The sequence below is a fragment of the Prionailurus bengalensis genome, chromosome A3 (genome assembly GCF_016509475.1).
Source record: "Prionailurus bengalensis isolate Pbe53 chromosome A3, Fcat_Pben_1.1_paternal_pri, whole genome shotgun sequence".
Classification (NCBI taxonomy): Eukaryota; Metazoa; Chordata; class Mammalia; order Carnivora; family Felidae; genus Prionailurus; species Prionailurus bengalensis.
The window spans coordinates 87759954-87778475 of NC_057354.1; the positions used below are offsets into that span (position 1 = coordinate 87759954).

Sequence of the window (18522 nt, forward strand, 5' to 3'; positions counted from 1 at the left end):
AAAAACTGTTGTTGTATTAACTGAGTACCACTCTGTAATTGCAAAAAAAAAAAAGTTGTAGCTATTTTGTTGACATTATGAATGCTTCTAATACAATTTTTTTTTGAAGGGAGGGAGGACGGATGGACAGAAAATCCTGAAGAACAACTTTTCAGCAACCCTGGATTTGCCAGTAATTATGGCCTCACCTTGGGTCAGAGTCTTGTCTTCTCTCGGTTTCATCTGTGTGTTCTCTAGAACTCCAGGGGTGGACTGGAGGGTCTGCATGGCTCCTTCTGCTTTGACATGCCAGAATTCCAGTGGGAGCATTTCTCATATATAGGAACATCTGGTGCATGTTTCTCAGAAATAAAGAATTGCAGCCCCTTGCTAATGGTTGGGGCTCCTTTTAGAGCTTTCCTGAGTTCATTTATATGCAAGAATATTACTTCCTAGGATATTATAACTGAGCAAGAGAAAAGACTGAAGTGTTGTGCTTGGTGTAATGTTTGCTTTGGCATATTGGACGTTCTTAGAGAGGACTGGTTGTCTAGAGAAAGGCGTAATACTAATTACCAGGATAATGATGACTGTGTATCTCCTTTTCCCACCCTCAAGAGAAACTCACACTTATAAAGCTAACTAAATTGGGGCACCTCAGTAGCTCAGTCAGTTAAGCACCCAACTCTTGACTTCAGCTCAGATCATGATCTCACGGTGCATGAGATCAAGCTCCGCGTTGGTCTCTGCACTGACAGTATGAGGCCTGCTTGGGATTCTCTCTCCTCGTCTCTCTCTGACCCTCCCCTGCTCTCTCCCTCTCAAATAAACTTATAAAAAATGATAAAAAAAAATAAAGCTAAGTAAATTACTCCTATTACAAAAGATGTCTTTATTTTACCAACAAGTTTACTAAGAATTTCCTTTAACATTAACAGTGTAGCAAAGAGCTCAACCTACTCTCCAGTCTAAACAACCCCACATTTGAGACTTTCTTCATATGCACTACTTTCCATCTATAAGACCATGGTCTAGCAGACCATGTAGGCTGCTTTTTCCTGAACCCCAGCTACTTGTCATCATAGGTTGTAAGGGTGAAAAACAACACAGCGCAACACTCTTGAAACTGACCAACACAGAGTAAGCTTAGGAAAGGAATACATCTTGGAGCTTGAAGGTTGTGTTGTCAATGTATCCTATGGGTTACCAGAAATTCAGGGGTGAAAATAAAGAATCCCTGCTTTGCACAAGGATGCACAAGACACAATGTCTTTGTAAGGTGCATCACAATATTATAATTATCAGACACAAATATTTTTAGCATTTTAAATGCATATAGCCCTTGCCAAAAATGGTTTGAGAATGCAAAAGAGACTATAAATTCTGGAAGATGCACAGAATTGGACGTTGACTTATGGACATTTGCAATATAATTTGTGCTTAGCAAGGACACCAAAACCTTAAAATAACATCTCCATAATTCTCTAAGTATATCAATAGCCCTATTGACAACCATATTTACAACAAAGGAGAAAAATAAACCAAAAGAGTAAATTGGGTTTTTAAACTGTTCATCTATGTAGCATTACCTAGAAATAAGTTTTCCTCATCTAAATAATGAGATTAATAATACTTGACCTTATACAATTGTTGCAATTAGAGTTTTAATAATAAATACAAAAACACAGCACTGTCTTAGCCCAAGCTGCCATAACAAAATACTATAGGCTGGGTAACTTATAAACAACAGAAATTTATTTCTCACAGTTCTGGAGGCTGGGAAGTCCAAGATCAAGGCACCAGCAGATTTGGTGTCTGGTGAGAGCCTGCTTTCCAGTTTATAGACCACTGTCTTCTCACTGTCCTCACATAGCAGAAGGGGCAAGGGAGATCTCTGAGATCTCTTTATTTTTTTTTAATGTTCGTTTTTGAGAGAGAGAGAGAGAGAGAGAGAGAGAGAGAGAGAATGAGTAGGGGAGGGGCAGAGAGAGAGGGAGACACAGAATCTGAAGCAGGCTCCAGGTTCCATGCTGTTAGCACAGAGCCCGAAGCGGGACCTGAACCCACGAATCATGAGATCATGACCAAGCCAAAGTCAGATGCTTAACCAACTGAGCCACCCAGGCACCCCTCTGAGATCTCTTTTATAATGTCATTAATCTCATTATTGCAGAGCCCTCATGACTTAATCATCTCCAAAGGCGCCACCTCCAAATACCATTGTATTAGGGATTAGATTTCAATGTATGAATTCTGGAGAGACATTAACATTCAGTCTATAACAAATCATTAACACAGCCTGATATGTAGAAAGTGCTCAATAAATTTTAGCTACTACTATTATGGTGGAGCCAAGTGAAAGATTTGGGATATGTTTTAGAGAATTAAGCCAATTGAATTTGCTGATAGATTGGATGGGAAAGTGAAGAAAATAGAGAAACCAAGAAAAATTCCAAGATTTTTGGTATGAACAACTGGGAAGATAATGTAATACAGAAAAAAGTGGGTTTGAGGAAAGAAATTAAGACTCTGCTAGGGTTGTTAGGCTTGATCTGAGTTACCTGTAAGACGTCCATGTAGAAACGTCAAGGAGGCAGTTGGGAATACAAGTCTGTAGCCTCACTGCTCAGCACCATTCAAAATAAGATCCCAAGACCAGCAGCCTCAGCATCACCCAGGAACTTGTTGGAAATACAGAATCTTAAGTCCTACCTCAGATCACTGGAATCAGAGTGTGCATTTTAACAAGATTCCCAAGTGATCTGTATGCACAATAAAGACTAAGTAGCACTAAGCTAGAGTTCTCAGAAAAAAGAGACCAGATGTAGCTTTAGACCAGAACCTAAAGCTAAGGCCTGGAAAAGCTCCCCGGGGGGAAGCGAGAATAGGGGGCCCAGGGTAGAGTCATGGGACTCTCCCACATTCAGAGGTCTAGTAGAGCTAAATGGAACTCCACAGAGGAAGAAAGAGAAACAGCCAGTGAGGCAAGGGAAAACCAGGAGAGTGAAGGGTACCAGAAAGTCAGACAACAAAATGTTTCAAGAAGAGGTCCACTGTGTTGACAGCTGCTGATAGGTCAGTAAGATAAGAATAGAGAAGAGACCATTAGACTTGGCAATAAGGAGGTCACTAATGACCTTGACAAGAGCAGCCTCAGTAGCAGAGAGGGGACAAAAGCCCATGTGTAGACAGTGGGGAAGAGAAAGTGAGGCAGTGAACAAGGCAGTTCTTGCAAGGAGTTTTGCTGAGAATATAAAGAGAGAAATGGGGTAGTAGCAGGGATACTTAGGTAGGAGATACTAGAGCATGCCTGAATGCCAATGGGGATGTTGAAAGGTGGGGGGGAGGGCTGACAATGCAGAAAAAAGAATGACCAATTGCTGGAGTGGTGGTTTTGAGAAGGTATGAGGAAAGGGGGCCCAGATCCCAGAGAAAGGATGGTGCCTAATAAAAGCAGGACCACTCAGCTCATTGCTTCTGTCTTTCAATGAAATTGGAGGCACCTAGCAAGATGTGTGGGAGTGGGAGGAGAGGATATTTTTTTTTAAAAGAGGAGTGAAATACTCATTTTGGAGAGTGGGAAAGTGAATGTCTCAGGATTACCACGTAGTACAGAGTACTTTTTTGAGATTTTTGGCCAGGCATTGAAGAAAACCCACACTTTCCTATAACATGCTTCATTCCCCGCCCCCCCCAAATGTCCTGTTCTAATGCGTAAGTATGAATTATGAAAAAGTACATCTTCTCCGTCAATCCTTATTTTTCCCGTGGCAGTTTATTATGTTAAAGGTCACCATCAGCAGAGCAAGGCTAGACAAGAGAGTCATCTCAGAGCCACAGGAAGATGGTGATATGGAAGGACAGAAGCCTTCTGTCCCCTCCATGAGATGCATGGCTGGGGGGAATGCAGGAATTAATGACATGAAAACACAAGATGTTTCAAGAAAGGAAGTTTTCCTTCTCTTCTCACAATGCCCCAAGAACTACTAGGAGATCTCTCATGAGACTAGCACTTTCATAAACAACACCATATACTGTTAATTGCCTTTAATTGAGTTTTGAACAAGCCCAAAGTCACTAATGCCTCCTTGGTTACCTTCCTGCCTCCTTGGAAGCCAAGCTCATTGAACAATCCCATAATTCTTTGCAGGATTCCCTAATCCAGCTACATGAAGCCCATTTCTGTGATCCAAAAATAAAAAATCCAAAGGCTCACTCTCCTCTGAGCTCACTGTTCTCTCACAGCACACATCCCACATACTCAGGGCCTTGGCACAGTGTAGATAGCCTCTGTACAACCTACGGCCACTTCCTTCTATTTGGAAGCCCACGGCTCCCAACTGGACAGACTTCCCATCAGCCCCCTTGTGGCTATCCTCCATCACTATTTCTTGGTCATTCCCCTCACTCACGGATGACTTCACCATCTTCCCCTGGGTCACTAGGCCTTCTGATTCCTGATGACTTCAACATTCATTCCCATGCAGTGATACACCCAACACCCAGCCTCACATTTCCTTGGCCTCTCATGCCAGCCATGTTTCCTTCTACCCCAGTCTCAGTCATCCATTCCCATGGTTATATTCCCTAGATCTTGCTGCCACCAATAAGTGCACCATTTCCAACATCTGGATTTTACATCCTCCTCCTTAACCATCTCCTTCTAGCCCATCTACTCTGATTCTCCAATGTCTCTGTGAACTTCTGCTCATTTTTTCCCTATCTAGCCTCAAACTCCACTCTTCACATCCTTCCTTATCTTGCTTACATTAACTAGTTCCACTAGGTAATAATCCCCTTGCAAAAATACCTCAAATTCCTCTTTTCCATTCTCCTCCGCTGTTCTCACCTCAAAGAGCCCTACCTTTGGTCAAATGCTACAAGGCCTTGTTTCCAGTATACATTTGAATAGTTGACCTTTGCACACAGCTGTGCAAACTAGACTTATTTCAAAACTCTCTCTACACCTTTCAAATTATTTCTAAATATTACCAAACAGTCTGCCCTTCCTTGGTGTAGACTCTTCAAGGAGATTGTTTCCTACTTTCTCACCTCTCCTCAAATACCCACATTGGCCTCTTCTCTCTTACTAGAGTATAATCTCCTAGTTCACAGAGGCATGCCCAGCACTTGGAACAGTAGATGGACATAGAGGGTGTTAAGTAAACACTTGTCAACTGACTAATTGATACTCATAGTCAAACCATAATAAATTTACCTACTACTGTGATAAATTATTCATTGTTGCTAATATACCTCAATCACATTAAACATTTTTATTGCTATAAAATGTACATAGCATAAAATTTATTATCTCAACCATTTAAAAAATTTTTTTGAACATTTATTCCTTTTTTGAGAGACAGAGAGAGACAGTGAGTTGGGGAATGACAGAGAGAGAGGGAGACACAGAATTTAAAGCAGGCTCCGAGCTCTGAGCTGTCAGCACAGAGCCCGACACGGGGCTTGAACTCACAAACTGTGAGATCATGACTTGAGCTGAAGTCAGACGCTTAACCCACTGAGCCACCCAGGTGCCCCAACCATCTTAATCATTTTTAAGTGTACCATCCATTCATAATGTTGTGTAACCATCACATCTCTAGATCTCTTTTCATCTTGTAAAACTGGAACTCTATACCCATTAAACATTAAGGCATTAGAAAATTTCCCCCACCCCAGACCCTGGCTACCACCATGTTACTTTCTGTTTCTATGATTTTGACTACTCTAAGTACCTCATATAAGTGAAATCATACTGTATTCGTCTTCCTGCGACTGGCTTATTTCATTTAGTGATATCCTCAAGGTTCATCCTTATTACAGTATATGTCAGACACACCATGTTTTCCTTGTCCATTCATCCATTTATGGCCACTTGAGTTGCTTCTGTGTTTTAGCTATTGTGAAAATGCTGCTATGAACATGGGTATACAAATATCTCCTTGAGTCCCTATATCAAATTTAAATACATTTTCTTGAACGTTTATGTAACTCTACTTTCCCTTCTGCCCAAAAATTAACAGAAGGGGTGATCCGGGCCAAACATCTATTTTAAAGAAATATTTACTGAACTAAATGTATAAAGACCAGTACTTGGATAAAAAAAAAAAAGGATCAATATTATAGCTGTTTTCCTCCTTTCCTCCATCACTTCCTAAGGGGGTAGTTCCTCATAATGTAAACCACAAAATCCTCCAGGGAAGAGCTCAAGAAGCAGCCTGGGTAGGAGGGAAGGATGAGATACCCTAGTTCCTGACTTCACCCCCTCCAGCCCTTCCATATTACCTTCCTCTTAGGCAACTCTCCCTACATCCCCCCATATGGCTCCTCCCCACCCCCATTATGCTTCTGCTCCCCCTTTGAGACTAAAGAAATATCCCTTCCCCTGTTTGTTAGAATGGCAGAAACTTGCAGACATTTAAAAGACAAGAAACAACCAAAAAGATACTGTGGCATTCAAGCACATGAAAAGATGCTCGGAGTCATTGACATTAAGGAAATGCAAATTAACACCACAATAAGATACTACCCATATCTATCATAATAGCTAGAATTTAAAAAAACAAACTAGCAATACCAAGTTTAGAGCAACTAGAACTCATACATTGCTGGTGGGGATGCAAAATGGGGTACATTTTAGAACCAGTTTGGCAGTTTCTTATAAAGTTAAGAATACACTTACCATACTACGATGCAATCCCACTCCTAGGTACTTATTTACCCGAAAGAATGGAAATACACAAAAATCCATAAGGCAATATGTACAGTGGCTTTATTCATAATCATCAAAAACTGGAAACAACCCAAATGTCTTTTAACGGGTAGACAGCTAAAGAAACTGGTATAGCCATCCAAAGAAATATTACGCAGCAATCAAAAGAAATAAACTGTTAATATTTGTAACAACATGGATTAATCTCGAAAAGATTATACAAAGTGAAAGAAGTTGGACACAAAAGACTACACTGCATGATCCCATTTATTGGACATTCTGGATAAGGCAAAACCAGATGGGTGGTTATCAAGGGCCATGGGTGGATGGCGGAGATTTACTACAAAGGGGCACATGGGAACTTTATTCTATCTTGATTGTGGTGGTTGTTACATGAATGTCTATATTTGTCAAAATTCATAGAACAATACATCTAAGAATAGTGAATTGTACTATATGATGTTTATTATAGCTCAATAAACTTGACTTTAAAAAGCACAGCAAATAAATTTAAAAAGTCACCTTCTTTTGCATAATACAGGGGACACAAAAGTAAATTATGTAAATTATACTAGCAACACAAACAGCATCAGAACAAATCATTTTTACAGAACTGGTTTCTGATCCTATAGAAGCAGCACTCTAGCCTTGAAAAAGCCCATATTTATATACTACCTTGCCTCGTACTCCTGTCAGGGTACCATCTGGGAGTTGGTCAGTCATTCATCTCAACCCTCCTTGAACAGGGCAAAAGGACCTCACCCCAAATCCACAACCACCTGGGCCCTCTTACTGGCAGAAACAAAATGACTCATCCTGAAAGAGCCCACCCTTGCTGCCTCATCCACGTACCTCAGCCATACCACCTTACAGGCACAGAAGCAAAAATACCAGTAAACTGTGGGATGACATACCATGGTAATTACAAAACGAGACTGGAGACCTTCTTTCTCAAACTCTAACTCTGAAAGACTATTTTAGCAGGTAAAAGGTAATGGAGAACCTCAAATAGGAGAGACACCAAAGTAGTTATAGATCAGCATGTGGACTTGCTCCGCAAATAGAAACACTGCTTTCTTGGCTTTGCTCCTCATTTCCCAACAGACTTGACCTTTCTGGGGATGCACCCATCCATCCATAAAATCCTGATGAACCCAACTCAGCAATAGAAACAAGGCTCCTTTGCATAAATAAGCTAGAGATCTGCTTTATAACATTGTCTACTTAATTAAGTATTGCTTCCTGGATGTCCCAGTTGCAGAATCTATGGATTTTTATCCCATTATTATAAATTAATAGATTTGTCCTTTAACAATACTCTCTAGCTATTTTCATTTTGTGTTTGAAGTTAACTAATGTTTAACATCATGGTTAAGATGAAAGGCTCCAATCTTAATAAAACAGCAAAGAGTATAAAACAGTAGACATTTTTAATTATGGAAAAATTTGAAAATATGCAAAATTAGAGAGCATTCTATATAATGAACTCCAAGTACCCATCACCTAGCTTCAGAGTAGATTACAATTTTCCTGAGTGTCTGGGTCATGCCTCTTGTTCCAGTGTGATTATTAATAGCACCTCCGTTCACTCTAAAAAGTGCCAGTTTAGATAACAGATTATACCCAACCTCAACAATTAGCAATTTGTAGTCCATCCCAATCCACTCATCTCCCAATAAAAAAGATTTTGAGATAAATCATAGACGGTGTTATCATTTGATCCATAAATATAATAGACTTTGAAAAGCAGATTTTAATTCTTTGACATCCTTAATCTTGATAGATATTCAGTATAACAAGTACAGGCTTCAAACAGTTGGCAACAGTTTTCACAGCTTGTAAGTTTAACAGTTAAGATATATAAAGCAGGAGCCCCCAAACTGTGTTCCGTCTCAATGATCATTGCTAAGGCTGAAAAATGAAGCAATAATCTCTAAATTCGATGGAAACATAGAGGCAACTGAAATTTCTTGTGCATCATAACTCCAGATTTACTTTCTGAACAAAGAACCTTTGGTACCCACAAATCCTTCCTTCTCAACCAGGTTTAAAAAAAAAAGCTAGCAGTCCCTTTCCCTAGAGGATGCACACTGTTAGTGAGTTCACTAACTTTCTGTGTTAGTTCCTTACTTTCTGCATCTAAATCGAGTACTGGCAACTCTGACCTATGATCTCCCTAGCACCTGGGCAATAACTACAACCCAGGGTCCCTAGAGAAGCTTCTGTCTTCTCTTAGCCCTCATTTTATCCCGAGCTCTTTTAGACTATTAGCCAAACCCTTCTAATTTGCCATTTGCCCTTTTCTGAATAGAAACAACGGAGCTTGTTAGAACTGTACATAAGCTAAGAGTCATTCATCTTAGAGTGGAGTAGAAGGATGTTTCTGTATTTCTGCACTATTCTAGATGTGAGAAGATACTGGAATTGAGCTGATACGTACTGCACACATTTGAAGTCGTTTTCACAACAAAGAAGAGCAAACTTCACTAGAGTTTGAATTTAAATCATGTCATTGCCACTAGTTTATTCTATTGCTACCATGCATGGCTTGATGAAAACTAATGACCGTGGCTTCTAATTCAAGATGGCAGGCCTAATCCCACCTATCCCTATGTTCCTCTCTCTCTCCTAAGTCTCCATTAAATTGATCATAAGGGAAGAAAAATGCACAACCCTACAATGACGAAGTAAAAGCAGGTGGTTATCAGAGGAGAGATTTCAACAACTTTCTGGAGGACAAAAAGCAGATGGAGAACTGGTGACTAATGTTTGAAGCAAAAGAAGCCTCAGCCCAAATTTCAGGCAGAGGATGCTGGAGCCAAGGAAGCAGATGATCTGTGGCAGAGCCTTGAAGGTGTCCTATACTCTGATACGGCAGGCATGATAAAGGGCAGGAAGAAAAAAGAGACTGAATAAAGGGGTGCAAACTGCACATCTCCGTGGAGCAGCAGGCCCCCCCCCCCCCCAGTCGCTTCTCCTGTGCTCAATCACAGGACACGGCCCTGGCCAGGAGCTCAGCTGTAGATCCCTCTGTATCTCAGAGGGATCTGGAGGGGTCTTACAGAAACTGCACCCTACAGGGGGTGAACCAGGGCAGCTGTGGTGGTGATGGTGTCCCCAGGGTCACTCTGTGAGTGTTTGCCACCTAGGGGCCCAAAGGCTGGAATATCCCCTGAAAAGGATATGAAATCCTAGCATATTACTTATTGTGCAGTGAACAATATCAACCCAGTTAATGAACAGTTTAAAAGTTTTCAGCTTTTAGAATCACCATAATTATAGACAAATCATAGATACCAACTATGGCCATGGAACAGAATGAATATTTTATCAACTTTGATAATGCAAAAGTAAAGGGAAGCTAGAGGGGAAGGAGGAAGCAGGGCAAGAAGAGGCAGTAATAGCCTTATGTTATACACAGTAGAGAGTCAAATGACCTAGTCAATAGTCCATGGAATGAAAAATCAGATTTTAATAAATGCATTGTCTGGAGCAGCAGGGATGACGAGAGAAAGACAGTGAGGAGATGTAGGCATGATGTAAATAAATTACATCCTTGACTTTCATGGCAGAAGATCACTAGATGATGATTGAAATTGATAAATTCAGAAACAGCAGTGTATGCATATTATTTTGAGATACAGAGGGAACTACAGCAGAATGGGAAACACAGCTAAAAGCAGTTTGCCGGTATGTAGATAAGGATTTGGGGTGGGGCAGGGATTGTTGCTTTCTGTTAGAAGCCCTTCAGTCCTGTCTGATTTATTAACTATGCATATGCATTGCCTTAAAAACAGTTTAAAAGGCGGGGGGAAGGAGAAGAAGAAAGAAAACTAACAGTACGACTTACGGAAACGCAAGAAAGGAAGTCTCATGCACAGCACAGCACGAACAAGCATGGAATGGGTTAAGCTGCATAACTATGGTAACAGATGTAGCTAATTTGGGACACAAATGAGGGTGTTGGAAAGATCTAAGAGAAATGTGGTGCTAAGAGGGAAGACGAATAAATTCTAAATAAAGGACTGTTGAGATAATCAGTATGGATGCTCTGCCATCTGACACAGTAGAGGAAGAAAGAACTGTACATGCCCTCACTTTTCGAGTATCTTTTCACCATAAATTTTTAAAATCAAAAGTCAAGAGATTCTTATATGGACTCCATGCTGAGTAAAGAAAGCAAACATAACGAAATTCATAATAAAATATGGGCTGAAAATCATGTCCCTTTTTAAGTGAAATTCTGTCTTCATAAAGTCCCTTTGCATTTCAAAGTTAAATAACTTCACTTGCTCTTCGAGAAAAACAGTTTATAAATGACATTCAAATGCACACATATTGACCTTCCCTTCAATACAATGATTTGCAATGGAGTATATGCAGTTAAGTAACCCTTTCAAAATTCCACAGAAAATAATCAAAGGAATAGAAAAATAGGAAGAAATCTGCATCACTTCTGGTTACTGGGAAGGCTGCCATCCATGTGGCAGAATCTGTGAAGAAACGGCATCTTTGCAATATCAACTCTTCCCATCCAGAAACATGACATTCGATTTCTGAAATAGTGGTGGCTCATATGTTCTGTGAAAACGTCCACTTCATCAAGATTTTCACGTTAGGATATAATAATGCATAGTGTTATGATTTCAAATCTTCTCTGCTTTGTTCCATATATCATTTCTAGTATTATTGTTTTTATCTTAATCAGGCTTGCTAGAAGTTTGTCTATTTGGTTGGCTTTCTAAAAGAAGCAACTTGCCAGTTACAAAGTGGGGGGGGGGCATGTAAGGTGGAGGAAAGAGGATGAGAAAGATGTGGAAGCTGGTGGGGAGCTGTGGAGAAGGGGCATGTCCAGAAAGATGCTTGGTCAGCCTACCTAGGAGGTGGAGTATGAAGGAAGAAGATGTAAAGCAGATCTAAGCAAGGAGTTAGGGCTTTATCCTGAAAGTAACGTTGAGATTTGCTTTGTTTCAGCAAGATCACTGTGGATTGATGGAGTTCAAGTTGGATGTAGGGAAGACAAATGGGAGGCTCTGGAGTAACCCAAAGTTCTACCCAGGAGCAGTGTGGCTGATAAAACACAAACCCAAGCAAACTAGCCCAGGCAAGATGGAAGGCAACCTCATCAACATAGGAACCAAAATCTAGCTGGGCCTCATGGAAGCTGCTAGAACTGGAATCGCTGTGGCCACCTCAGGAAAACCAAGTGGCTTCTTCTCTAAATTGGCGCGGGAAGTAGGGGGATGACCTATCACTATCATTGCATCATGTCTGTTTTGGTTTGTTGTTTTGTTTTGGGTTTGGCTTCTCTTTTTTTTTTTTTTTTTTTTTTTTTTTTGGCCTCCTCACCCTGACTCCCTCTCTTATTTGGCCTAATATGGCCACCAGCTCTGAGATCCCAAGTCCTCACAGGTCCACACCTGGTTCAATCAGCTGTCTGCATGTGTTGGGGGGGGGGGGTGCATGGGGTAGAGGATGTCAAATGATCCTTAGGGCTGTCACTCATAAAAGCCAGAGGCATTTGCTACTTGGCTCGGTAAGTAGCCACTTGAAATCCACTTCAAGGCTTGGCTCAGGGAAGACCATTCCAGATATCATAAGGAGCACTGATATTTGTTCTCTGGCAACCACATCCTAAATTCCCTAGCCTCTGGGTCTTACCCAGGTTGCTTGTGGGGTGACATCCAAGTACATTAGAGATATTTACTGCTGGGCCAGATGACATTTATTTATGTACTTATTTATCTTTATTTTCAGCTGTACCTGTTGGGGTGATTAGAACTGATATGGCTTGAAGCTGGCTATGTTAAAACCCCACTTTATTGGAGGCTCCCTCAGCACAAATCAAGATTGGGGGGGGGGGGCCAGATACCCAAAGTGGAAGGTGCTGATAAAGTTCTTAGAGTCTTTTAATACCCCCACGCTCTCCCAGACCACACCATAGCCCACTCAGGTTTGGTGCTTTGAGCCTGAGTATTATTCTAGGATTCAGCTGAGAGAACATTCCTTTTTCTGGGGAGTGCCCCTTATTGAATCATGGGCTGGTTGACGTTGGCTGGCACCATCTCTGCCATATCTTCTGGAGAGTCCTTGAAGAATCTGGGCCCACTGTTTGTTATCTCCCTCTTCTCTACAACTAAAATAGATCTGTCTTCCTTTGCTTGGCATGTTCTTGTTTTAGCACTAAATGTCCCCCATCCCAGGAAAGCCATCAGGGCCCTAAGTAATACTGCATCAAATATAACCTGTGTGTAACATAATACAATATACATGCATATGTCTATGATATGTATACATCAAAAGGAAATCTATCAAAAACACAATTATAGTAGGAGACTGACATATTTCTTGTAATCTTTGACAGATCGCTTAGGTACAAAGAAAAATAAAAATAGACTTGAATATAATCAATAAACTTGTTTTAATCTATACAATCCAACATTGTAGTGCACAGAGAATAGACTTTCTTTTCACCTCACTCAATAACATTGGCAAACCTCTCACATGTAGTTTATCATGGAAGATAGGCCTGGGTGAATCTTTGCTGGAAGCTTGCCATTCCATAGGTGCTCTTTGAGTTTGGGGGACTTTGCTGTTGTTGTTGTTGTTGAAAACAGAGGCAGTTTTTGGTATTACTGTCTTAAAATTATTTCAGGCTAAAACTATGGCAGCCAAGGTATATAGAGTCAAACATTAGGGCTGCAATCTCTCTCCTAGAGAGTGAAAATTCTATTCCAAGAATCTTGGGTGTGTCCTTGCACACAGTGCAAAATGCTTAAACTAAACAATTATCTCTTTTGAAGAGAAAAATTTCCCATGGACCCAGGGTTGACCTACATCACTTTTATTAAATATGTGCACACATAAAGACCAGTTCTAAACATCTAGGCATTAATAGCTAGTTATATAACTAAAATACCAAAGCCAATTTACAAGCACATGTAATTATCAAACTTTAAAATGTCAAATTAATAAAATTAACTTTATACAACAGATAATATTGTTTTGCTAAGATTAAAACACCATTTGGGGCTTAACAGAAAGATCTAGTCTCAGGCCCAGTTACTACATGTTACCACTATCTGAATCCTGGCTTCAACAATACCAATGCAGACAACTCCTAAAGCATGTGTGCAAAACAATATTGATAACCTCAAAAATGTGTTTGCTACTTTAAGATAATCAGGTATCATAATTTAAAATTCTGCTAAAAACCACCCACCTAAGTGGGTGCCATTTCATACTAATAAAGATAATAATAATTGCTAACACTTATTGAACTTTACTGAAGACTTTACCAGTCTTTCACACATAATAGCCCTAATCCTTGTGATATCACTATGAAATCAATACCACATCTTTATCTCCATATTATCAAAAGAAGAAACTGAGAAACAGAGAGGTTGAGTTATTTGCCCAGGTTTCACAGCTAGTAAGTAGAAAAGTGAATTAGAAGTCAGTCTGGCTCCACCCAATCATTATGCCTAGTTACCTGTCTCATTGTTTTGGACATAAGGTAGTTATCACAGGTCACTGAATCTGTATTGCATACAGATCTAACCCAATTATTGCTGAAATCAGCAACAGCAACTCTGTCATTGTGTTTTCACTACAACACCTGCTGCTAATAAATGGCTACAGCCCAGTCCATATGAGGGCGGAACCAGCATGAGAGCATCATTCCTTGCCAATATAGCACTGATCCCAGGAGTTGTTCCTTTGAGTTTGACAAGTCTGTGCCCTGTGTGGGCTCACCCTTCTCTCCATGTGCCTCTAATTAAACTCCTCGCTGCCTCATGACCTGAGCTACCACGCCTGCCCCTGGTTCACATGGGAAGATGCAGAGGCAAACACAGGCCCCACCATGGGTTTTGGGGTTGCCATCAAGATAATCCAGAACACATTTTTATGTTAAGATTATCACTGAAGAGGCAACTGGGTGGCTTAGTCGGTTAAGCGTCCGACTTTGGCTCAGTTCATGATCTCATTGTTCGTGAGTTCGAGCCCCATGTCAGACCCTGTGCTGACAGCTCAGAGCCTGAAGCCTGCTTCAGATTCTGTGTGTGTGTCTCTCTCTCTCTCTGCCTTCCTCTGCTCATGCTCTCTCTCTCTTAAAATATATAATAAACATTACAAAAATATTATCACTGAAGTAAAACTGCTAATTTTAGAAAAGACACAGATCCCTCAAAATGTATATATTCTCAGAACCCCAGGGGTCTGAGAGCCCCAAGAAGTAATATGAGTGCACACCAAGGAACACTATAAAAACAGCGGTATGAAAACCTCCTTGTGGCTAACAAGGACATGATTGAAGACATCATTCCAAACACTGTAATATTTGCAAAAAGTTCCTTTCTGCTCTTAGAATCAAGAATTGTTGTGCTTCTCTTAACAAGTTTCTGTGTTTCATGTTCTAGATATGGGACGTTTTGTTTCATGCTTTTTCTGCACGGCTCTCAGCACTATTTTTAATTATACATTCGTATATATACAAGGTTTTCTAATGAATGTCAGTTCCTTGCAATCATCTGTAACTGCTGTCAGAGCAGAGACCATGTCTGTCCCTGCACCTTGCACAGAGCCTGGTACATAGTAAGTCCTGAGTGTTTGTTAAGTGAACAAATGAGTGAATGAATAGATAGAACATATGAACCATGGATTGGTCAGGTCCCCTTTTTCCATGAAATGCTCGAAAGTTTAGTGCTGGATTTATTTCCCCGCTTAGCAAGTGTAGAGGGTCTCACACTTGTATTTTTGTATTAGCTTCATTCTTAATACCATTTTATACCTCTACCCTTAGTCTTGTTTTTTTCTTTCTCATTTACTTCTAAGTTAGTCTCCCTTGCTATGATTTATGAAGCCCTGTAAATGGTCTTAAAGTCCTTGTGATAAATATATTTATTGAAGTCTTTTATATATATACATATTTAAAGCCTTAACACTAAACTTTCTCCCAACAAACCTATTTGATCACCTGTAGGCTCTTAAGAATAGCTGTAATTTGCTAATTCCAGCACCTTACTAACATTTAAGGCAAATTCAACCCAAGCCTAGAAACAACATGTAGTGCGTCATTTCAGGCAGTGTTGTATATTCTGAATGTAACAGGCAGATTTCTAATAAGGCTAGGCAATTGGACAAGAAAGAATAAATGGCTTGCCACAGAAATATATGGATTTGGGATCAAGGAATGATTTATCTCTAGTGGTTCTCCAAAATATATTGAAATTATAATAATAAAAGGTTTGCTATTGGGGGTGGGGAGATGAGCAGCAGGAAGAGACAGGGAGGCAGGGCTGGGCATGATCTTGGTCCATATGCACTGACAAAAGTCTGATCACCTTACAGAATGAAGGTAGAATGCTATAATCCAAATATCCAACAGTCTAAACCCCTTTGTAAAGTCTGTAGCATGTGCTATTCATAGGCTTGTGGCTGGAGTGACTTGCAAGTCTGAAACTTCAGTTTCTGCTCTGCTCTCACTCTTTTAAAGTACTTTCACTTCATATGTGGACCATTTTTCATTTCTCAAAAATGAAATCCAATGTTTAAATCCATTTAACAAAGACACCCCTTACTGCACAAGTTAAACATGCATCCCATGTACCTCAACTAGACCCACACACTAGGCGTGAAAGGAGGTGGGTCTGCCCTCTCCAATCACTTCCTCCCATCAGGGCATCAGACCAACCCCTCCTTGGGGCTTAGTCAGGAAGCACAAGATGTCCATTTAACAAACTGAGCCTTGATTTCTATTATTTATAAGGCTCATTTGAGTCAGTTGAACCTTAGACGACAAACAGCAAGAGGGAAGAGTGGGTGTAAAGAAACAGATGGGTAATAATCATGTGTCACAGATACATAACAATTTTTAAAAGAATTTGATAGGGTGTGGGCTGGGGCTTCCCCCCCCCCCCCCCCCCTTCCCTTCTGTCTCCCTCTCTCTCTCTCCTGGGGCTTTCTGTCTTTCTCTTTCTCTTTGGCAAGGGGTGGAGATTACAGAAGAAAAGGAAGGGGGAGAAAAAGCAAGACAATAGGCTAGACAGAGCGCCTGATCGGCATCCTAAAGCAGTATGCCCCGCCCCACCCCCCAACACCTGGTAGCTCAGTGGTCGCGATTTCAAAACTGGCAGACGCTCCCCATCCTCCCCACTCCACCCCCATCTCCCCGAGCCAGGGTGGCCTCCAACCCGGAGGCGGGAGGAGAAGGAAGGCAGAAAAAAGAGAGGGGAGGGAAGATGGAAGCTAAGAGAGGAGGAACAGACTGGCAAGACCTCTTGGGGGCAGTGGCTTTTTATCCCTCCAAAGTGGTGGAGTCGCACAAAAATCCAAGTCCAATGGGGCCCACTCACGTGCCAGCTCCCCTGCTCCAAATGCAGGCGGCTGCCGACACCGACACCGCGCCTGCTGGCCCCGCAGCTGCGGCACAATGCCCCGCCTCGAGCCTTAGCTACGCCCGGGGGAACGCGCCCAGCCCGCCGAGCACCCCGCACGGCTCCCCGGGAGGGCGTCGGCTGAGCAGGAAGGGAAGGGAGGGGCGGCCCCCGCGAGGCAACAACGCTTGCCACCCGCCAGCCCGGACCCCAGAAGAAAGCCCCACCTGTCAGGCGTGGCGCTCGGAGCGAGGGCATCCAACCATCCTCATGCAGAGGCCAACGCCAGTTAGCCCCGCTTTCCAAACAACCTCCAACGTTACATCGTCAACAGAAACCTTTAGGCATGAAACACACAGCCGCCGGGAAGGGTGAATCGCAGACACCCACACTAGCAGACGCTCACCAATCTGGACCAACCAGCTCTCTCACGGTGGAGGGATGCTGTAGGGGTCTCAAATTCCATTAAAAGAAACAAAACCAAGGCAAAAGCCATGATACCCATTGCCAAGACGGGCTTACCTCCTACACGGCATCTTATCCATTCCTGGTCTTCCACTGTGGGCTGTTGTTTTGCTTTGTTGTTGTTGTTGTTGTCTTTTGAGTGTCTGCTTAATGCACCCAGCTAATCTGCAGAGCAATGTTTTCTTCCCATCCTGCAGCCCCACACTTGTCAGAGCTGCCTGGAATTCCACCAGCAATGCAGCTTCTCCGCGTCAGTGGTAATTACAGACGACAGAGGCTGCTACTCCTTGACAAAAGGCTTTCGTTCCCGCTCGTCCCTTACAGCCCTGCCGTCAGAATTAAATCCATTTCCCGCACGAGGCTGGGAGGAAATGAGAGCTCTCCTGGCCGAGTGCGCTGACAAAAGGACGCTTGGCGGCGCCCACAGCGCCCCCTCTAGCGGGCCACTGCCCGTCTGCCCCAGGGCCGCGGTGCTGCAGTGCCCCCACCCTCAGCGCGCGCCGCCCGCGCTGCCGCAGTCCCGCCGCCTGGCCTCTGCTCACGTCCACTCCGGCACCACCAACTGCCCGCAAAAGCCAAGAGCTAGGAAGAAAATCTGAAACGTGAGCTCCCTTAAAGGATGTATCCTCCCTGGGATTAATAAAAGAAAAAAGTCTTGCAGCTGGAATGTTTATTGTCTGGGAAGGACATCTGCCTTTAGAAAATTAACTATTAGCGATTTTAATAGCAATTGTTGACCATTTGAATTCTGAGCCAAAATTATCCCTCTGCCAGCTCCATTTTCAACTAGAGCAAAATTTTTGTTGTGCTACTCTGTGGAACTGTGAGCCCAGCTCCTTCCAATTCTCATTACTTCCTCCTCTCACCCCCTCTCCTCATTCCAGAGGGAACAGGTGTTTAGTGAATGGTGAATGGGGAAGGGGATGGAGAACAGAATACTTGGTTACAGTTTCAGACCTGCCAATAACTAGCTGTGTGACCTTGATG

General features: G+C 42.0%; 1 protein-coding gene across 4 annotated transcripts in view; it reads right to left on the minus strand.

The window, feature by feature from the left end:
* ADD2 (adducin 2) overlaps positions 1–17994 on the minus strand; it is a 102901-nt gene extending 84907 nt beyond the window's left edge. For 2 of the 4 annotated variants that reach the window (XM_043603609.1, XM_043603607.1), the window contains exon 1: positions 17593–17994. The gene's annotated coding sequence lies outside the window, so the exon portion shown is untranslated. Of the gene's footprint in view, positions 1–17297; positions 17566–17592 lie in introns of those variants that run through there. The other 2 variants (XM_043603610.1, XM_043603608.1) reach the window with 2 other exon arrangements.
* Positions 17995–18522: the final 528 nt, after the last annotated feature.